At 39.9% G+C, this 23640-nt stretch overlaps 1 protein-coding gene and 1 pseudogene across 20 annotated transcripts in view; one reads left to right on the top strand and one right to left on the bottom strand.

The window, feature by feature from the left end:
* RBMS3 (RNA binding motif single stranded interacting protein 3) overlaps positions 1-23640 on the bottom strand; it is a 1614135-nt gene that overhangs the window by 348091 nt on the left and 1242404 nt on the right. The gene's annotated exons all lie outside the window — the stretch shown is intronic.
* The window catches only part of LOC100356895 (calcium and integrin-binding protein 1-like), a 110336-nt pseudogene that overhangs the window by 27978 nt on the left and 58718 nt on the right, over positions 1-23640 (top strand).

The raw sequence follows: 23640 nt of genomic DNA, 5'->3' as shown, positions 1-23640 counted from the left end.
GCAGGACTCAAATAGAGGAAGAGGGAGTCTCAAGTGGTGGCTTAGCCTGTTGTGCCACCCCACTGATTTCTTAATTACATTTGCAACAACAGGATTTCCCAATAAGGTCCCATGTAAAGGTGGAGGGAGGCAGTAGGATTTTTACATACAAACTTTGGGAGGACGAAATTGAAGCTATAATAAATCTCCTCTTAGCTCTTTCTGCCGGTAGAAATGTGGCATATTACTGGGTATGAGAGTATTCGACCATTTCCTGATTCAGTCAACAGTTACAAGGAATGACTGTATGGTCACCTTTGTTAAAAGGGATCAGACATTGGAAACCAATACAACGGAACAACCCAAAAGCAAACAGAAAGGCTGACCCCCTCAGGTTAAAGGTCATCTGTAAAGTTCTGTAGCTTGAAAATTTGAAGCTTGGCAAAGGGCACCCACCAATGCAAGATGCACCTGCAGGCTGAATCCACACTGAACAACGCAGCGTGGCTATTGATGTGTTCAGTCTGCTCCACTAGGAAACCAGTCCATCTTTCTTTGACACAGGGGGTTTGAGAAACAAAGGGAAATGCCAGCACTGGTTGTGCAAAGGAAACAAAATGAAGGCAGGAAATGGGCTGAGGAGAGAATATACAATCAGGTGAAGACATAAAAACTTAACTACAGGATCCCCCAACCCGGTCTGAGTCTGTGACATAGCTTCCCAGTGAGAGTTCTGTTCTCAAAGTGTGGATTTTTATCTACCCATCACGCTGGACTTCCTTTTAGTGAGTCCTAAGGGAAATGACAAAAGTATTAAACGTGGCTCTGGATTTCTGTTTTGTGAGTGGTCACGGGGTTGTTTAGCGACTCTAGGGTCAGAACACTGGGAGTACTCCCAACAGCCTACAGGAACTTGGACACGGCACACCGAGAGATGTCTTTATGTCACTCAGTTTTGCCCACTTATCCAATGAGACAACTCATGGGGGGCTCAGGGCAGAGGAGTGCGAAGAAGTACGGGCAGTGTCGTAGGGTTTGAGAAAGGGATTCAGGTACAAGTGATTTATTGAGGGATAGGACAAGAGAGAGAGGCAGGGACAAGAGCCAGCAACACGTAGCACTTCCATGGAAGGCTCTAGAAGATGGTCCAAACTGTAGGTCTTTCTTCCCTTGAGACAAGTGGGATGGCTTTGTCTGTGTCCTTCTCAATCAGTCACAACAGGAGGCCCACCCAACATGAGAGTCACCTTCCTTTAGCCTAGGGCAGTTAGTTCTCCAGAGAGCAGAGGAGTTGCCAGTCAGAGGAAATAAATGGGGTACCATATTAGCCTAATGATATCTCCTTCAGGTAAGGATCTAATCTTCCAACATCGGTCTCTGCCAAAGCAGACACAACAGTCTCCAGATTTCCTTTCAACCTGCATTCCATAACTGACAAAAAATATTTGAAACAAATCACAGGTGGCAGAACGCTGAGGATCACCGAAGTCTGAAATTCTGTGATTTTTGTGAGCTCCAAGTGATTGCTTTAAGACAGGTCCTCACAGCTGTGCAAGAGTTTTGCCTCCTTCCTTTCTGCTTCACTCTAGTCCGCTGTGCACCAGGTGGAGATCCTGCAATCTACATTTCAGCTAACTTCCGCCAATGGAGATATTTGTGAGATACTGGGAGGTCAGGAGGAAAAAATAAAGTACTACAGGGCCAGCGCAGTGCTCACTAGGCTAATCCTCTGCCTGCGGAGCCGGCACCCCAGGTTCTAGCCCCGGTTGGGGCGCCGGATTCTGTCCCGGTTGCCCCTCTTCCAGGCCAGCTCTCTGCTGTGGCCAGGGAGTGCAGTGGAGGATGGCCCAAGTGCCTGGGCCCTGCACCCCATGGGAGACCAGGAGAAGCACCTGGCTCCTGCCATCAGATCAGCACAGTGCCGGCCGTGGCGGCCATTTGGGGAGTGAACCAACAGAAGGAAGATCTTTCTCTCTGTCCCTCTCTCACTGTCTAACTCTGCCTGGCAAAAATAAATAAATAAAAAGAAAGTGCTACTTTTTGTTCTTGGCTTATGGACCTCACACCTGCATTAGTAGCCAATTACAGGTCCTAGCAACCTTGGGCAATTCCATTAGTTCTAGTACTTTTGACTCAAACAGCAGGGTCAGTCTGGACTAGCAAGGCTACTTGGCAGCTACGGCAGTGGGATTGGTGGCAGATTAGTTAAGTTCTTCTACTTAATTTATGCTCTTTTATGTCACAAATTTAAATGCACAGATACGGACTGAGAGATTTTTGCACATAAAAATGTAATTGAATCCAAAGGACTAGGTCTGTGCTACACATCTCTAGGAAGTGCTATTACTGTATGCTAATAGACTACGACTTTAGAAGACTTTCCTTCAGAATCTTGCCAGTAGTAATGATTTCTTATTTTTGGAGAGCCCACACATTTTGCATATTGTGTTCTGCCTAAGGCTACTCTCTTATAAATAATACAGCCTCCATACATATTTACTGAATGGGAACAATCAGCATTCATGAAATAGGTGTTTAAAAAATTGATTGCTGGGCCTCTACTCTCAGAATTTCTGATTAAGAGGTCTAGGACACAGCTCCAGTGTTTAAATTTCAAACAAGTCCCTAGAGGCTACTGATGTTGGTTGTACAGATCACCTGTTTAGGACCACTGGGTAGGATCTTAGAACCTTCTGACAGTTAAACATGACCAGGTGATGAATTCTTACTCAAGAAAAGTGGGTATTTTCCAATTCTTGTCAATGCCAACATGCTAGTAGGTAGGGAACTCTGTTTTACTTTCTTTTTTTTAAGATTTATTTATTTATTTGAAAGTCAGAGTTACACAGAGAAGGAAAGGCAGAGAGAGAGTGAGATTGAGAGAGAGGTCTTCTATCTGCTGGTTCACTCCCTAGTTGGCCACAACAGCCGGAACTTTGCGGATCTGAAGCCGGGAGCCAGGAGCTTCCTCCCGGTCTCCCACGCAGGTGCAGGGACCCAAGGACTTGGGCTATCTTCTACTGCTTTCCCAGGCCATAGCAGAGAGCTGCATCAGAAGTGGAGCAGCCGGGGGCCGGCGCCGCGGCTCACTAGGCTAATCCTCCGCCTAGCGGCGCCGGCACACCGGGTTCTAGTCCCGGTCGGGGCGCCGGATTCTGTCCCGGTTGCCCCTCTTCCAGGCCAGCCCTCTGCTGTGGCCCGGGAGTGCAGTGGAGGATGGCCCAAGTGCTTGGGCCCTGCACCCCATGGGAGACCAGGAAAAGCACCTGGCTCCTGGCTCCTGCCATCGGATCAGCGCGGTGCGCCGGCCGCAGCGCGCCGGCCGCGGCGGCCATTGGAGGGTGAACCAACGGCAAAAGGAAGACCTTTCTCTCTGTCTCTCTCTCTCACTGTCCACTCTGCCTGTCAAAAAAAAAAAAGAAGTGGAGCAGCCGGGACTCGAACCAGTGCCCATATGGGATGCCAGTGCTGCAGGCGGCAGCTTTACCCACTATGCCACAGTATCGGCCCCAAGGGAACTCTGTTTTTTAAAGTTGTATTTCATTGCATTCCGACTGCCAGATCTCATCCAGTGTCACCAATAATCTCTACTTGTAATCTATTCAATTTCTTTGGGGATGGTAGACAAGCACGTTAATCCCAGGGATTATTTGTTCATGGCAGGGGAAGTATTTGGTTAAATGTTCAATATTATTTTACACCCTAAGATAATAGCAACAATTGCCTTACCGAATGTAAGACAGGGAGAATAAAACCATTTTTGTTATTATTTTCTGGTTTGGTGCTAGCAGGATAATCTCTGACCTTATGAGATAATTAAATTAGACAGGTCAGTAGGGCTTAGGTAAATGACCAAACTTCAAAGCTAATGAGCTGCAGGCTAATGCTTGATAATTATAATAAGCTCAATTTTATATGTATGAGTATATTAAATATTAAAATTATTTCTATACAAAGCAATTACTTTGAAAAAATAAATATATTCTCTTGGCAGATTTCTTTTGCTATTAATAAAAAGGTGTAGAGTTAACACTAGCAAAGAAAATATTATATTTTCAGTTATATTAAAATACAATTAATAAAGAAAATAAAGTAATGTTGGTTTTATATGACCATTTATTTGATTATCTGTCATTCCCTCCACTCAAACATAAACAGGAATTATATTTTCCGCAATCTATTGCAATGTAGGATTCAGAAACCCCAAAATATGAAGGTATTTAAAAAAGTTCATGGAAAATGGAACTAAAAAATAAGTGTAGGGGCAGGCAGGCACGTGGTACAATAGGATAAGCCACACTTAGCAGTTCAGATCTCATATGAGATTGCCGGTTCTCGTCCTGGTTTCTCCAGTTCTAATCCAGCTGTCTATCAGTGCTTCAGGGAAGGCAGCAGACAATGGCCCCAGCACTTGGGTCTGGCCACTCATGTGGGAGACCCAGGAGTATTCTTGGCTTCTGGCTTTGGCATAGCCTCGCCTTGGCTGTTGTGGACAATTTGGGAGTGAGCCAGCATGGTAGGTTACTCTCTCTCTCTCTCTCTATTCCTTTGTTTCTTTATTGATTTGCTTTTAAATCAATAAATATAAATTTTTAACAAAAGACAAGTTGACATTGGTGCAAAAAATGTTGAAATGCATACATTGTTTCTTCATAACACACATTTTCCGTGAAGTTTTTGAAAACTATATTACTTTTAGATGCCGTGGAAAAGTTTGAAAGCACTGGGAAAATATTAAATGCAAGACATACACATTTATTCAGCAATTAAACAAATACAAAAACATGAACTGAGTGCCCCCTGGATGTCGGGCCCTGTTTCCTGCTGGGAGTGTAGCAGTGATAATTGCAGACAAAGATCCATGCCCTCCTTACCCTTGCATTCTAGTGGGTGAGAACAGATGATCAAACAAGTAAATGATTTGATATGCCATAGTGCTGCAGAGAAAAATATAGTGGAGGTGAGGACAGAGAGTACTTGAGCAGTGGTGCCTCATTTTGTGGTAGTGTGTCAGGGAGGGGAACTGAGAAGGTGACATTTAGTAAAAAGATTGAGACAGATGAAGGCGGCTAATGGGTAATTGGGAGAATCCTGGCTCTCCCAATTGAACAATACTATTGTTAATTAAAGACCAAATTCCATATGTGCATGGCATGAAACTTCTGGTAAGGAGGTTTATTTCTGTCCACCTAATAATAAAGAGTTCATAGAAGAAACCTTTAAAACCGTTCTGTATTTCTGTACAATGCAAGAATCCACTGGGGGTGGGTTCGAGGCAAGGCAAAGCTCACATGCACGGCTTCTGTAGCACAGCAAGCCGGTGTAGCTCTCCAACAGCACAGACCCCAGGAAGAACTGAATGAGCAAGAAGAGAGAGGAGGGGTAACGGGAGAGTTAACTGTAGACCAGCCATTCTCTAAAGCCTAGTAGATTCTTTTAAGGACTGCCTTTTACTCTGAGAAGGGAACCATTGAAGGAAATTTTATTAAATGTTAGATATGAACTGGTACTTTCAGATAATGGCATTGGTATTTAATTAAGATTGGAAACTTTATCTGAACTGCACAGTTGGAAAGTTTCATACAGAATCACTGCCATAGTACAAGATATGAGTGATAATTAATTAATTTTTTGGTCTTTGAGCATATAAAACATTTGAAATTAAAAAGATCAAACTGTTTTAACTGGTCATCAACAAGTTGCCCTCAAAATGCAATGAGTTCTAAGTTTAAAAACCCAGAACAGAAAGGTTAGTGAACTTAGAAGCTTACTTATTGAGAGCAATTGTTTATATTGCCAGCAATTTTATTTGTAGAAAGAGCTGTTACGGGATCGTTTATGTCCAAGATATGATTCCTGACCTGGTACAATAGCTACTTTAGGCTGAGAGGGGAAAAGAGGGGGAAGATATAGGAAGGGGAGGAGGAAAAAGCATCCTGAATTATTGAAATATTTCTTTGGTGAGAAATAATAGACTCATTAAATCCAACTTAGGCCAAATTACACAAACTTCATTACAAGCTATATGATGCTTTACAGAAGAAAAATACGACAAAATTCTATCAGTTGCTAATACATAATTGGTTGCATTTCCTCTGTTTTTTTTTTTTTTTTTTGGGTGGGGGGTATGTAAAATTTGTGTATTTTTCAATGGTTTACAAAATACCAATAAAAATCATAAAGAAGAGGTTCAGTCCACAAAGAGTATTACATACAAAATAGCTAGCTAAACATTGACCTTACAGAAATCCAATAAGAATTAGGATATAAAACACTGGATATTCCTACTGTTGGTTACTAGTGTCTTTGTTATTTATTCTCTGGATTTCCTTATTTGATATTATCCAGAGAACTCAAATACAATTTTCATTAAACATTATTCTTCACATTTTCTACCACTCCTCCTACTTATACTTGGGTTTTACATATTATTTGTTTCTTTTTCCTTTGAAAACTCAAGTAAGAAATTTCTATTTCTTCTCCCCACCCCACCCCTAGTGATTATCACTTTGTACAAAAATACAGAGTGGTTTTAAATTTAAATGCTTTTTTCTATGAATACTTTCTTATTTGGTGGTCACAAATAAACTTCCCTAACAGTTTATGCCATGCATATGTAGAATTTGGTCTTAAATTAACAAGAGTATTGTTCAAATTGTTTAACTGTCTTCTAAAAACTCTTTATACCTTAATATATATTACTCTGAAGAAACATAAATGCGTTCTTCTCATCTAAGCCTATTAGGGAGCTGAGGATTGGTAAGAGAGAATTTCCTGCCTCAGTTTAATTTTCCTGGGTAATGCTGTGCCAATTCTCATGGGCTGGCTAACAATATTTAGAATATATCATTTTCTCAACTTTGGAAAACAGAAATGTCATAATTGTACTCTAATCCCTGAAATTCAAGGGTTTGTTGTTGTTGTTGTTTATTTCTTTGAAAGGCAGAGTTAGAGAGAGAGAGAGAGAAAGAGAGAGGGAGGGAGAGGGAGAGACAGAGACAGAGAAGATCTTCATCTGCTAGCTCACTCCCAAAATGGTGCAATGGCTGGGGCTGTGTTGATCTGAAGCCAGGAGCCAGGAGCTGCATCAGGTCTCCTAAATGGGTGCAGGGGCCCAGCACTTGGGCCGTCTTCCTCTGCTTTCCCAGACACATTAGCAGGGAGCTGGATTGGAAAGGAAGCAGCCGGGACTCCAACCTATACCCATAAGGGATGTTGCCACCCATGACAGCTTTACCCACTATGCCACATCACCAGCCCCTAAACTCAGTACTTTAAACTTCTCGATTCAAATGAGAGACATTACCCCTTTTCATCTTAAAAGTGATAAAATTGATGATCAGAAGTGAGAACTACATAATTTCACCACTTTCAAGGGACTTTATACGTAATTATATGTAGGTACTTCAAAAGCTTGTGAAAATGGAATTAAAAGACTGAAAATTCATTTTGTTGAAAACATTTTGAAATGCATGCACATTTTTCATAACGTATTTTCTGTTGACTTTTTGAAGGACCCTTTGTATATCAATCCAATCGTCATATGTAGTAGACAACTATTCCAAAAGGTTTTGCTTATAACATTTATCAAAACAAAATTGACGCCACAAAAAATGTTTCAATTGAGCAATTAATTTGCTCCTTTATACAAAATATTTACTGAGCTTCAGTAGCCCTAGGCACTGTCCTAGACACTGGAATATGGCCATGAGCTAACAAAGCCCCTACTTCCAGGGAACATGAGAAGATACTTCCAAAAGTTCATGGATAATGGAATTAAAAGATAAGTTCATTACACTGCAGAGACATTGTGAAATCAGGCATAGTTTCTTCACAATACACATTTTTCATGAATCCTTTCAAGACCCCTCATATGTCAGTATTTCAAAATTTCTTAGCACCAAAATAAATTTGTCTTTGAATTCACTTTTGCAAAAACCTCTTGAAGTGTGTTTGCATGAGCAACCAAATCTATTATGCATTTTTAAAAAGAAATAATTTGCTAATATCACTGACTGTAATAGAGTTTGAGAAGCCTCCCTGGTACCATGGCACCATCAAACTTAGTAGAAGAAATGGCCTGGGTTCCCTGAGACTGTTGTGTACCTACAGCTATCCGCCTAGCGGCGCCGGCACACCAGATTCTAGTCCCGGTTGGGGCACCGGATTCTGTCCCGGTTGCCCCTCTTCCAGGACAGCTCTCTGCTGTGGCCAGGGAGTGCAGTGGAGGATGGCCCAAGTGCTTGGGCCCTGCACCCCATGGGAGACCAGGAAAAGCACCTGGCTCCTGGCTCCTGCCATGGGATCAGCGCGGTGCGCCGGCCGCAGCGCGCCGGCTGCGGCGGCCATTGGAGGGTGAACCAACGGCAAAGGAAGACCTTTCTCTCTGTCTCTCTCTCTCACTGTCCACTCTGCCTGTCAAAAAAAAAAAAAAAAAAAAAAAAAAAAAAAAAAAAACCAACAACAACAAAAAAAACAATCTTTGATGGCTCCCTGATCATTAGCTAATCAATTGACTCCCCAGCACTTACTGCTCCAAGCCCCAGAAGGTATATTTCCTTCCTTTTAGAAGAAGGCCATTAAATTATTAAAAGAATCAGTAAATAAAAGGCACAAAAATACTTTCATGGTCACCACAACTATAGAAAATTACTTCTTGATATGACTCCCCAAATAGCATTACCAATATTGCAGAGATGAGGAAATAAATATGTAATAAATTAGTAACTATTATTGGAATATGTTAATATGGATTAAGAAATTCTAGAAGGCACTGACCACTTGGGCACTTCACAGGAGAGATGGACATTTAAGTAGCTTTTTCTCTCTTTTCCTCTCTCTATGTCTCTCCCTCTCTCAGGGTTCACAGAGGTGCTTTAAAGCTAAAGACCATTTTTTATTTATTCCATTAGAAATCACAAAGGTAAAGTGTGGGGAGATTCAATAATTCATGTTGAGTGCTTAGTCTGTGAGAGGCATTGTATGACTAAGGTTGTTAAAGAAAATGAAGCCCAGCTCTAGTCTCTAAAGGACTTTCCATCAGATAGAAACCTCTGTCTCCAAGGATTCCACTGCCTTCCATCTTTGTGGAAAGCAAACTTACACCAACAAAGATCCCAGGAATTTATCAAAATGGGGGTCAGATTTATAGGCACAGAGAAAGGTATCCTTGGAAGGACCAGATGTTTTATGTCATTTGTATTAATATATAAACTATAAAGATGATGCTGTAGCAGCACAAGCCTTCTGTGACCCATCTTTTGTTGGGCCACCATCCCATCTCCTTAAATATCTCTCATTGTCATCTCTCTCATTTCAGGTTCTCACAGAGAGGGAAAATCTAGAGGGGCATTTTAAGAAGAGAGAAAAACCACATGGAGAAAATTCAAAGCAATGATTTGGAGACAAGGAGAAATTTCACACTAGTGTGGTCAGAGGATTTTTGGGTGAGAAGCACTTACTTTCAATCCCACTTTCTCACAGTTGGAATTCAGCATGTTTGTAGTTGGTGTTGACCGTTTGGCTGCATCATTAATTCTTGGTCATGCTAAGCAGGCATCAGATTCTGCCTCTTTCTCATTGTCAAATTGTATACCACAAGAATTTGAGTTTCTTCTGCTGTATACAGTTGAAATGGGCTGAATTATATAAAGCATTGTCTATTTTTAAGAAACAAATTAAATGAGCATTTTATTTGTTGTCAGTGAATTTCTATGTTCCTCTAACCTTTCCATTACTTAGAAACGGGTACTAGCAATTAGTCCTTCTGTTAAAAACACTAGGAGATGTAAAGTGTGTAACTGGCCTCTCTTTCAATATTTTCATCTCCAAAAGTGTCAAGACTCCAGAAATATTCACACTTATACAAATATGGCTATATATAATCACTGTATTTACATGGCTTTTCTTTTTCTCCATCTGTTATATTTTTAACAGAACAATCATGAAATGAACCTATAAGCAGAGAATTTTCACTAAGAAAGGAAATGCAAATACTATTATCAAACATGTACAGTTCACTCAGCTAATATTATAATAAAATAATAAATAGTACCATTGTTTGTAAAGGCTGAAAATATGTGCACTGAGCGTGCACCTGGCCACAGTGCAGTATGAGAAGGATTTGAGACTTTTATGAAATTGGTACTCTGGGGTTCCTGCAGCAGAGAACCCCACTGTCCACCTTTTCTAAGTTGTAGGTATTATACCACTGCTATGGAAATATATAACAGGCTAGAGACAAAAGAATAAACAGAAAAGTGGGAATCAACCCTCGCCTGTGTTTTCACATGAGCCCATGAGCAGACCATTGCCAAGCTTAGTCAAGATCTTGACGCAATCATACAATTCCATAAGAATGAAAGAGGGGAAATATTAGTATATAGAAGGATGACAATAAGGAATAAAAAAATTAGAATGTTAGAACATTCTCGAGGCTGGCGCTGGGGTGCAGTGGGTTAACGCCCTGGCCTGAAGCGCTGGCATCCCATTTGGGTGCTGGTTCGGAGACCTGGCTGCTCCACTTCCAATCCAGCTCTCTGCTATGGCTTGGGGAAGCAGTAGAGGATAGCCCAAGTCCTTGGGCCCCTGCACCTGCATGAGAGACCTGGAAGAAGCTCCTGGCTCCTGGCTTTGGATTGGCGTAGCTCCGGCCATTGCGGCCATCTGGGGAGTGAACCATCAGATGGAAGACCACTCTCTCTCTCTCTCTCTCTCTGCCTCTTCTCCCTCTGTGTAACTCTTTCAAATAAATAAATAAATCTTAAAAAAAATAGATCATTCTCAACAATGACATACTTTTAGCATTATTATATATTGCTGAGTGCAAAATTATGGAAAAATATAGATGATATTAATGGAAACAGTAGTGACCTAAATTAAGTAATCTAGCAGGAATCTCAAGACATTGCCCTGAAAAAGAGCTGCAATGAGTGCTATCAGAAACAAGATCCATAAAACACTACAGAACCTTGAAACCAGTTATGGCTGGCCATTTCAACTTCTATTCTGTTCTTTAAAATATTAAGGAAAAAAATCTCAGAAAAATAAATGGCAGGTAGTAGCTCAAAGGGATCATGTACAAGGCCAGCAATTAGTGGATTCTGGAAAGAATGCAGAATAGGAGGCACTAGCATTCTCTCTCTTACCTAGACAACAACTGCCCTGGGAGAATCTATCCAACATAACCAGTTCGGGACTGGGGAGTCTGTTGAATGATCGTAACTTCAAGAAAAGGGCTGCGGTCAATGTCAATGCTTAGCACAACGGTAGCTGCCTATCCTTTACGCCTTGCCCCCTGGCAGGCAGCTATGTATGCACTTCTAGAGCGATGTGCCCACACTCAGGGTGGGCAAGAACGACCTCACCCTCCATCTATCTGGGATCTGTGCTCTGATTGCTGATTGCTATTTGTAGTCACAGAGGTGTTGACAAAAAATCTGGCCACCATTTTGACTTCTTCATATAATTTTAGGCTGAAGTGAATTCTGGGGGACTTAGGGGTCCAGTGCCTGTCATGACCCATTCTCTCTCACTCTCTGTCTCTCTCTCTCTTTTGCATTTTTCTCTTTTTCCCCCTTACAGAAGCCAGATAGTAAAGACTTGGATATTTAACCGAAATTAGAAAAATGAATACTTTAAATTTACATCTCATGTTGAATCTTGGTACATAGAAAACCTAGAATAATGAAATAATAATAATAATAATAATAAAACAGTAAACCCTGGGGAAGGTCCTAAAAAGGCTGCAAGGCATTAGAAGAAAATACTTTAAATATCAATGGATTGAGCTTTTCAATATAAGGACATAGATTAGCAGAATGGAAAAAGAAACGACCTAATTCTGTGCTGTCACAGAAGACTCACTAGATCCAAAGACACAAACAGGTGGAAGGTATGATACAGAAAGACATCCCATGCAAATAGCAGCCAGAAGAGACAAAGGTGGTTAAACTGATATCAGACAAAATAGACTTTAAATCAAGAGTTTATGAGACAAAGAATATGATACATTAATAAATGCTTAATAAGGCAAGAAGATATGTTATGAACATTTATGCAGCTAATAATACACTATCAAAATATATGAAGTAAAAAAGGGCAGAATTGAAAGGAGAAATAGACAATTCTACAATAGTTGTAGAATTCAGTGAACAATCTGAAAAGGGAGTTACAAAAACATATAATTTTAAATAGCACCAAAAATAATAAAGTTATTAGATTTAATCAAGGAAGTGAAAAAGTTCTACAATGAAAACTGTCAAACATTGCTGAAGGAAGTTAAAGGAGCTCTAAGCAAATGGAAGCTCAGCTCATGTTCATGGATTGGAATAGTTCACATTATCAGGTCGTCAGTACTATGCAGCATAATCTACAGATTCAAGGCACTCCTATCAAAATTCTGATGATTTTTGGCAAAAATAGAATAGTCCAATCTAAAATTCATATGGAATATCACAGGACCCAAATACTAAAAAAAAAAAAAAAAAAGGCCTTGAAAAAAAGATTAACAAAATGGAAAAACTCACAGTTCTTGATTTCAAAACTTAATACGGAGCTGTTGTAATCAAAGTGGTACTGGCATAAAGACAGACATATAAACAAAAAGAACAGAGTAGAGAGAAAAGAAAAAAAAATCTATATATACAGTCAGATGACTTTTGATAAGGCTTCCAAGTCCATCCAAAGGAAAAAAGTGACAATCTTTGTAACAAATGGTGATGGACAGGACATTCTTATGCAAAACAATTAAGTGAGACCCTTTCTAAAACCAGATGCAAAAATTAAATCAAAATGCATCAAAGACCTTAATGTAAATGCTGAAGCAATACAACTCTTAGAAGAAAACATAGGATGGAACTTTATAGTGTTTAATTTTGTACTGATTTTTTGGATGTGACACTGAAACATAGACAACAAAGATAAAAATAGACAAATTATACTTCACAACTTTTTTTAAAAATTAAATTCTAAAGCAAAAGAAAATATCACATCAAAAATGACAATGGAAAAAATGGGCAAAAAGATAACAGATTCACACAACAACAACAAACACACATATACACACACACAAATCTGATCCCAAAATGAGAAAAGGACTTGAATGGACATTTTTCCTTAGAAAATATATAAATGCCCAATAAGGAAATGAAAAGATATGATCAGAATCATGAGGGAAATACAAGTCAAAACTACTAGATTCCACCTTATACTTATTAATGTAGTTACTGTTAAAAACCAGAAAATGACAAGTATTGGCCAGGAGGTAGCAAAGGTGGAAACTTGCATACTATTGGTGGGAATATAAAGTGGTTTGGTTGCTGTAGAAAACAATGCAAGAGTTCATCCAAAAATATAAATAGACCTATCGTAGGATACAACAATTTCACTTCTTGGTATAGATCTAAAAGAATTAGAACCAGAGGATCAAAGAAATATTTAAATACCCAAGCTCAAAGCAGTATCATTGACAATAGCTAAGACATGGAAATAATCCAAATCCAAATGCCTTTGACTGTTAAATAGATAAGCACATTGTAGTACATAGAGACAACAGAGTATCATCCAACCCTAAAAAGTAAGAAATTCTTATAAATACTGTAAATTGGATGATCTATAAGGATACTATGCTTAGTGAAAGAAGTCATACACACACATAAACACACACACAGTAGCATAGTAAGATAGTACTTATAATGGATTTGGAATTTCAATTTTATAAGACAAAAAGAGTTCTGGAGATGTATAGAGGCAATGATTGCCAAACATTATGAATGCATTATACAACTGAACCATGTGAGAGTATTCAAAAAGTTAAAGGAAGATGGAGTTAAGAGACAACTTTATTTTGTTACAAAAAAATTGAAATCAATGTATTCAAAGGTTCTCCAAAATTTTCAGGGAAAATGCATATTGTGAAAAAGAAATAATGCATAAACTTCAACAGTCTGTTAAAATAAACTTAGTTTCCAATTCTGTTTCCCAACAAATATTTTGAAGTACCATCATACATTTAAAAAAATAGTGAAGATGCTAAAATTTACCACAATAGAAAAATCCCCCAAGGCTGGCATTTGTCCTGGTAGTTATGACGCTGGGTAAGGTGCCTGCATCCTGTATCAGTCTCTGGGCTTGTGCCCCGGCTCTGCTCCTGACTCTAGTTTCCTGTTATTGTGGAACCTGGGGGGCAGCAGGTGGTCATTCTGGTAGTCCAGTCCCTGTCACCCACATGGAAGCCCTGGATGGAGTTCCTGGATCTCAGCTTCGGCCCAGCTAAGTCCTGGCCGTTACAGACATTTTGGAGTGAACTTGTGGACACGAGCTCTCTTTCTATAACAATCTGTCTCTTCTTTCTGTTTTCCTCTATTTTTTGTCTCTCTGCCTCTAAAAAATTATTTTTATTTGGGAAATATATCTGAGCACTTAAAATGTGTGCATTTTGTTAAAACAAATTATGCTTCACATACTTGATTCAAAAATAGCAAATAAAATAATCAGAATACCAAACAGATTAATATGGAAACAGAGAAGTTATAATCTTAGGCCACATGATTATGACATGAACAAAAATCTGGAAAAGTTCTATTCTGGCTGGCGCCACGGCTCACCAGGCTAATCCTCCGCCTGCGGCGCCAGCACCCTGGATTCTAGTCCTGGTTGGGGTGCCGGATCCTGTCCTGGTTGCTTCTCTTCCAGTCCAGCTCTCTGCTGTGGCCCAGGAGTGCAGTGGAGGATGGCCCAGGTCCTTGGGCCCTGCACCTGCATGGGACACCAGGAGGAAGCACCTGGCTCCTGGCTTCAGATCAGCACAGTGCACCTGCCGCAACACGCGGGTTGTAGCGCCACTTCTGGGGTGAACCAACGGAAAAAGGAAGACCTTTCTCTGTCTCTCTCTCTCTCACTGTCTAACTCTGCCTGTCCAAAAAAAAAAAAAAAAAAAAGTTCTATTCCTCAGACATTTAGTTAAACAGCATTCTCTGCTTATGAAGCTACTCAGATATTTTGATCATGAAGTACAGTTACTCTTTCTCATCATTTGCCAGGAATCAAATGTTCACGTTCATAGATAAGTAGTTGATAAACCATGAGTTAGATAAAGTTATACCTATAACTAAGTGTTAACCCCTTGATAGTCAACATGGAGTCCACAAACCAGCAAAATCAGTATCACCTAGAAATTCTCAACCCACGCAGATCTCAGGTTCCATGCCAGACCCAAAGAACAGCATCCGCATTAATGTGGTACTCAGGTGACTGGTATGTCCACAGCTTTCAGAAGTACATTGCTTTGAATAATTTTTCCCAGAAGATGTTTTTCTTCTCTTTGATTATCACAACTAAACTTTTTTTGCCATGCCTCGTCATGAGTTCTCTTCAAGTATCATCTTACTGATCATTTCTCTGCCAATGTGAGTTAGATTTTTTGTTATTACCTTCATTTGACAAAAGAGGAAATTGAATTCCAGAATTAACTTGCCAAGAATTACAGATAGAATTTGGTGTCTGTAGGATTAAACTCGGGTAGCCCATTTATAAAACTCATAAATATTACACTTAACTCTCTGAGGTTAAGACAATTACTGGAGGATATTTGTGCCAACTATTTCTCTTGAAACTTGCCATTTCTATGACTTGTTAAACAGAAGCTTGGTCACAGGTTAACGAAACCTAGGCTCTTCTCAGGCTGCCAGCCCTGTGACCAGCCACAGCCTGAGTGGATATGCACCTGCCTTCTCTTTCCTTGTCATTTATCAGTTACTAGCAGTCACACCACAGAGAGCATTGTGCGAAAAGAGCAAAAGCATTTGTTTTGTTTCGTATGTGTTGATTAGCACTGACTCACTACACTAATCAAAGTCACTGCATAATTCCACAATATTCAATCATTTTGTTCCTACAAATCATTGCAAAGAACACTGCCCTTCTCCAGTGATAATGTCAGGAAAAAAATTAAAAATGAACAAATATGCTTAACAATTTCTACCAGGCTATAATGAGGGAATCACAGTCAGCAAAAGGCCATGTTAGTCACGGTCAAGGCTTACGGACAATGGAGGTAAACACTGTCAAGGCTCTAGAGAAGAATTCTGCCTTCTGAGTAGCAGGAAGGGGAATGCAGTGGGTACAAGGAAAGAACAGAAGTAAAAAAAAAAAAAATGCCTGCAAAACGGTGTACAAAATGTATAAAAGACAGCAACTGCCACAGAATGAGGGGACCGCAAACTCCATCTCCTGTGTCTACGTGAAAGCAACTGGTCACCTCTCTGACAGGTGATAACACACAAGGACAAATCACTAAGACATTTTAGAACTGGCAGGGACTGTGGGCAGATGGAAACCAGTTCCTCTCCTTCCAGGCGGTGTCTGACCATCCTCCCCCGCCTCCCTGGTGTGGCAGCGTGACCGAGTCCTCCCCACGTGGATGCCAGTGCAACACGACACGGGCCACTAGCAGACCTCACACATAGCAGTCCTCCTCAGCTGACTCACTGCGTTTGACTACATTTTCCAGCTAATAGGGAGCCCCAAAGGATGAGGGAGCCCTGGGTTGAGAGAGGCGTGGGTTCCACCATCGACATGGGAAACTATAGCCGTTAGGAAATCTGAGAGAGAAATGAACTGTTATTGGTTTAACCTAATAATATGTTGGGGCATGTTTCAGTAGTTTACCCTAACTAATCTACCAGAGAAAGGGAGAATCCAGCGGTTAGCAAGTCAGTGGGAGTTCACATGTTATTTCCTATCCCCACCGGCTCACCTTAACCCAACAACCGTAAACTCACAAACCCACATTGTGCTGGTTTTGCCTTTTTTCCCACTTTCTATTGTATCTCAGTCTATAGTATCATGCAGCCAGACTCTCAGAGCCCTCAGTGTCACTCCACAGTTCACCACAGGAGATAGTCATGAAGAAATATGTTCGGCTTCCTTCTCCCCAGTTTCTTCTTTTACTACTCCCTGCCGAGAAAGGAACTAAATGGTCCCGCTCTCTTTCCATGAAAGCGCACATGATTCAAATAACACTTAGTATTCACAAGCCATCCTTCCTCCACCCAGCAAGAAGCATTTAACTAAACGACCTCATTGATCGTCACACGGATCCTGGGTCTTTTGGAGGCAAAACAAACAAACAAACAAAAAACAAATGCTCTTATCCCTATTTCACAGATGAAGACACTGAGGAATAATGAGTATGAGAAAAAGGCTACACAAAAGGGTGTAAGTCCAAATGCTATATGAAAATAAAGCATGTGGATTTAGTGGCAAAACCCTTATCTTCTGAGGCTTCCAACTCAGTGAGGTTAGGTTCTGTTTGGCTGGTACTATTTTAAGAAATAGTTATTAATGTTTAAATATTCATATATATTCATAGCACACACATACAAACACACATCCTGTTCACATATACACCCTGGACCAACCCATGTGCTTGGCTTCTCTGGAAAAATCGGAAGATGAAGCCATCTCCAGCTCTTATCCCTGCTTGTCAGGGCACCCCACCGTTGTAGATGAGCAGCTGGGTCTTCTCCAAGTTTACTCTCTCCAGTGTGCTACAGTGTTCACACGACAATCTTGGAGCCAGTAATCACTAGTGACACATGAGTCTGTGGTCCTAGACTTACTATATACCATGAAGTAATTAAGACATCCAGTCTCACCCATCACCAGATCCTTCCCTTACTACACACCAGTTTTATCATTTGTAAAATGAGATTATATGCAGACTAGGGATTATAGGCCAGGGTTTTTTTCTTCTTGTTAATATTCCCTACCATCTTCTTTTAACATATCTATGGTGGGAGTTTTGGAAAAATGGTGATGAGGTAGATGGACCAGCAAAATGGGACCTGTGAGTTGACCCGCTGCCAATCTTGCAGAAATGAACAATGGAATAAAGTCCACTTAGAAGGGACAAAAGTCATCACATCCCTATTAGTTCTCAAGCAAAGAACACCAGATAATGTGCAGAAAGAATAAACGCATAACAAGCTTTACAAAGAGATGGAAAATGGGGCTTGGTAAAGCAGACTTTAGAAGTGAGAGCTAGGCTGGCGCTGCAGCTCACTTGGCTAATCCTCCACCTGTGGCACCAGCATACCGGGTTCTAGTCCCAGTTGGGGCGCCGGTTCTGTCCTGGTTGCTCCTCTTCCAGTCCAGCTCTCTGCTGTGGTGCGGGAAGGCAGTGGAAGATGGCCCAAGTGCTTGGGCCCTGCACCTGCATGGGAGACCAGGAGGAAGCACCTGGCTCCTGGCTTCAGATTGGTGCAGCACACTGGCCATAGTGGCTATTTGGGGGTGAACCAACAGAAGGAAGACCTTTCTCTCTGTCTTTGTCTCTCTCTAAAAAAAAAAAAAAAAAAAAAGTGAGAGATAACAATTTCTGTCCCAAGGAAAACATTAGGAGCCCCAAGCATGCCATGTGGTCAGGAAACCTGACTTTTGGAAATCAGGAAAGGCAGAGTGGGACAGGATGATTAATAGAGATGCATTATGGTGTTCAATGTGGTTGAGCAAACCTAAGGGTAGAAAAAATAAAACTTGGTAGAAAAAATAAAACTTGGTAGAAAAAATAAAACTTCCCAAGTGGTAGGGCCAATACCACAACAAAGGATACCAGTGTAAGAGGGTGATTATGCTAACTAAAGTTTAGGCCCAAGGACCATTATCACCTACAAGACCCTAAATACAGCTTCAAACTGGTCCATTTGAAAGAAAATAATATTTCCTGTTATTGCTACAGATCTGACCTTGGGCAGTTAAATGTGATTCTGAGATATTTACTTCCAGCACTGTATTATCCCTTGGACTTTAAACAGCATTTTCAGTGATAACAATGATGAGGATAAGAAAGAAAAGCAATTACTATAGTAACTCCATTGCAGGTTCTAGGTTAAAAGTTTCTATTCAATACCTATAATCTTCAAGACAACCATGCAGCATAAGTATACTTATCCCAATTTTACTGATGAGGGAATGTCACTCAGAGGGTTTTAAGTAGCTTAGCTGAGATTTCATAGCTAATATGCAACTGATCTGGAATTAAATGATAGATCTATATTGATCTAAAGTGTTGTCATGCACCCCAACACAATTTCCAAGCAAATCTTAAAAATGTATTTCTTTGTGACTCACTACATGAAACAAGAATTTTTTTTCATTTTATATTTCTTGATAATGACTCTTTCCTATTTACGTTGTTAATCCACTCAGCCATAAGAAATTCAACTGTAGAAGTGGACGTCTATTCCACATCCCTACTAACACAAAACCTGCTGCTCTCCATTTCCTTGTTGTCTACATGTTCTCTCTTCTAACCTTCTCCAGTGTTTAGGCCAAAGAGGTTGAAACAGGCTTTGAAGTTTAGAGGTCAGCCTGACGCCTCCATAAGTGGAAAACTAATGCTTGTGAAGTCTGCATTTCCATGAAGTTCAGAAATTTATGAGAGCGTGTGGCTTCCTATGGAGATTCCCCCTCAGCCCTCTGAGATTCCAGGACTCCATCAGAAAGTGAAACTTGGAGACATTTGAGAAACAAAATTCTCAACGTTTTGCCTCCTCAAACACCAGTGAATTTCTTTTCTTGTGCATGACTTGATTTAAACACTTCCAGAAGGAACTTCCTTTTGGAAATTTTAGTTTTGCCTCTTAGTCTGTATGTGACCAATAAAGTTCTTCTATAGCCTCTTAGTTCACTCCTTCCCAAATTCAGGCCACATAAATAATTATAAGATCACTGGCAGGGAGCCTAAAACCACCGATTGGTGAAAAATATTGGATGGCTGTATGTAACCATAGAAATAAAAAAAAATTGGATTTTATTAAATCTTTAGTATTTATCTGCACATCACATATTTTGGGGAAAATCTTGAGTACACTTGGGTAGTTGACAAATATATGAGTTTGGAGCTATTTCTTTACTTTGCCTCCCATCCCCCTACAAGTATTTCAGGTATGGGGGAAATAGAGGGGTTTGGGTTGAATTTTGTTATTAACATGAGAATTTATAAAGTAAAACAGAATGAGATTATAGCTGAGCCATTATGATCATGTCATCTGTGTTTTTCAGGAAGACTTTGGGAATTTGTAAACATATTGGAATGTTTACATTTCTGGATTGTTTGCAATCTAAGATATCCTCTGAACATCATCATCCAAAATGGGGCTTATCTTCTCTCTCCAGAATTTTATTCAGTTATTATCCAAGCAGGTGGAGAACACAGTTCCATATGAATATTTGTTCATGTGTGACCAGCAGTGTGCTAGAGTTTTCAAGTTGACTAAGAAAGAAACAGATTAAAAGCTGTCATTTATTTTTGAAAAGGCTAAAAGATCAAGTACTGTAAGTGAGATCACATTGCTTATTTCTAGAACATATTCAAAATCATGATATGAGGCAAGTTAATGGGAATCGAGGGCTGAATTGAGTGAATGGTTGCTAAGCTACCAACCATCCAGAGGAACCCAGGCAGCTCAGTAGGAGCTCACTACTGAAGTGTGGGGTGAAGACACACCAGAAGCAGTCTCTTCTTAGGGTTGGACAAAGATTTCTACAAGACTAACAGTGCTAAGAAAACTGACAAATTTTTACTAAAAATTGAATGTGCTTCTATGTGCACTTACGTGTACAAAGGTGTGTTTCCTTAATTTTTAAAGCTAATACAAATCAAAATGAGCTCTTTTGCCTGTTTCTGAGTATTCACACAGAAACTATAAGTGACTGTTCAGTATTAAATTTATTATAACATGAAACCAAGAAGTTTTCTACTGAGTTGTGACAAAATCTACGATTTTACCCTTTTTAAAGCTTGACAGTCACATTCAGCATCCTAGTTTCAAGTCCACAATAAAGCAAACTAATTTCCTTTAAAACTGTTTTCTGGCATAATATCCTCTGATTTTCCATTGAAAAACTTGACTGTTCTCACTGAGTAACATAACCCATTCCACATGTTTTAATGTATTAATCATCTCCTGCCAGGCAGATGCCTAGGAAAGATTCTTCCTCTGATTTTGTGTCCTGAGATCAGGAGCCTCTGCAGCAGGGAGGGGATTCACTGCTGATCCATGGAGGTGGTTATTATGTCCCCTGCCTTTCATGTGACAGCTTGATGGCCTCTTGGTCTTATAAGTTAATAAAGATGGCTTTGATATTTTAGAAAACACCAAAAGAAATCAACAACAAAAATAGCCAAGATGTATCCCAGGGTATAGAACCATATCAAGACCTCAGGTTCTGTAAATTATAATTACACTGACACTCTGACCGATAAGCTGGCATTCCTAAATGCAATATGATAGTTAATAAATCCTAAAATGTGATTATGACCACTACATTTTCCAAATAAATAATTAAAACATTACAAATTCTTAAAAGAATACAACTTTAATAAAAAGGGCATTTTTACCTAACATACCTGAAAGACAATAACTTAATGGGTTTCTTACTCAGTAATTAAATTGCTTTGTCTAATTCTATTCATCTGTCCACTGGGCAAGTATCATGTCATACTACATATAACTGACACTTTTTCTGCCATAACGGAACCATCTTTGTTGGTAGAAAAAGCAAAGGGCTAGTTGACCGAGTTGTGTTTCAAGTATTGGCACAGCTTTTTCTAAAAGGAGTTCACATATACTACATAACTTTTCTGATGGCTTACTTTCCTATTTGTAAAATGGGAAAATATCTTTTTTTCGAACTCTCAGACATTGTTTTAAATGTGCTGTCAAATCACATCCACGTGAGGATGTGAAACTGAACACAAGGTGACCTTCTAAGCCCTGAATTGTCTCCATAATGCTGATGTCTGAGGGGGTTGGCCAGCGGGGAATCAGCCTCGCTTACTGCACAGTCTTGTGTCTCCGGACCCCGAGTCCTTGACTGCAATGCTCTGTGTCACTGTTCAAGCTGGTGTACATAGCATCCATTTATACACAGGTGTACATAGTCATGGGCTAGGACAGACCACCAAGAGGACCGGCTTCTGAAATACTGAAAACACTCTCTCTGGGGAACATCTAAAGACACATAAACAGCAGTTAAATCTAGGAGGGAACTTCAAAAAGTTCATGTACATATGAAATTAAAAGACAAGGTGTGTAGTACTCCATAGTGCATATTTACCATAATTTCTTTATCCAGTCTACAGTTGAAGGACATCTGGCTTGATTCCATATTTAGCTATTGTGAATTGTGCTGCAATGAACATGGGGGGTATGGATAACACATTTGTATGCTGATTTCTTTTGGTTTGGATAAATTTCCAGGAATGGGATGATTGGATCATATGGTAGGTTTAATAGAGTACCTAAAATATAATGTATCAGAGTGAAATAGATATTTAAGATTCAATGATTATTTATAGCCACTGTCTCTTCCATTGAGGAATAGTATTTTTTTCTTACACTATTTGTTGAACTCTTTTACTTGGTGTAGGCTTAACTTCATGACCATTAAGTAAACTGAATATAGATCTTTGTAAAAATTGAGCCGGAATGGGAGAGGGAAGAGGGAGAAGCTTTGGAGTGTGAGCAGGAGGAAAGATAGAATGGGAGTATCACTGTGTTCCTAAATCTGTATATATGAAACACAGGAAACTTGCATAACTTAAATAAAATAAGAAAACAAAATCAATAAATAAAACTACACCAAGAAAATGAAAAAAAAAAAAAAGACAATGTGTGGATGTGTGGAGGGACAGACATTTAATGTGGTGTTTAAGATGCCCATAGTCCACATACCAGGGTTCCACACTCAGCTCTGGCTTCTGACTCCAGATTCCTGCTAATGCAGACCCTGAAAGGAGGCGGTGAAGGCTCAGGTCACTGGGTCCTTGTACCCATGTGGAGTTGGGGGTTGAGTTTCTGGCTCCCGGGTTCAGCCCCAGTGAAAGGTGGAGGGGATTCTTTACAGGCATTTGGGGAGTGCAGCAATACATGGGACCTGTTTCTCTGTCTCCATTTCTCTCTGTCTCTCAAAATCACACAAAACAAAGTCACGAAGTACATGAAAAATGTTTCGCATGAAGAAACTATACACATATTTCAAAAATATTTGTACCAAAATAAAAGACAATGTGAATTTTCCGCTAACTTTTTGAAGTTACCTTGTGTTCCTTGGTGGAAGATAAGAAACGATGTCAGATAGGTTTACTCTTATATCATGAATGACATCGTGTCCTTTCCGCCTTTCCAGTTGTTTGATCAACGTCTCAGGCTGGGGACCTCTGGGACCCAGGCTAACCGTGCAGCAGTTTAGAAGGTTCACCACCTTTCTTCAGTTCCCACATACGCTTATAATAAACACTCTTCACCCGTGACAGCATTTCTTTCCTTACAACTTGTAAGAGCCCGCATAATATACACCTTCACGGGCCACAAATCATACATTTATTTACTTAGCTAGAGTAAAGCAAGAATGTGTTTGTATGTGTCTTAAAGAATGTCATATGTTAGAATTTGATGACATAGTCTGAAAATTCACATGGCATTTGTCCAATGTCATCAAATGGACATTGTGCCCCCAGAAGTACATAGCAGGGTTTTGTGTATTCAGGTGGGAAACTATCTTCATCATGAGTAGTGGCAGAAAGGAAAGTCTTCTATACACTTATCACCAGGTGAGTGGATTACCTATTCAAAGAGTAAATACAACACAAATTAA

This window comes from Oryctolagus cuniculus, chromosome 4 (genome assembly GCF_964237555.1).
Source record: "Oryctolagus cuniculus chromosome 4, mOryCun1.1, whole genome shotgun sequence".
Taxonomy (NCBI): Eukaryota; Metazoa; Chordata; class Mammalia; order Lagomorpha; family Leporidae; genus Oryctolagus; species Oryctolagus cuniculus.
This window is presented reverse-complemented; position numbering and strand designations above follow the sequence as displayed.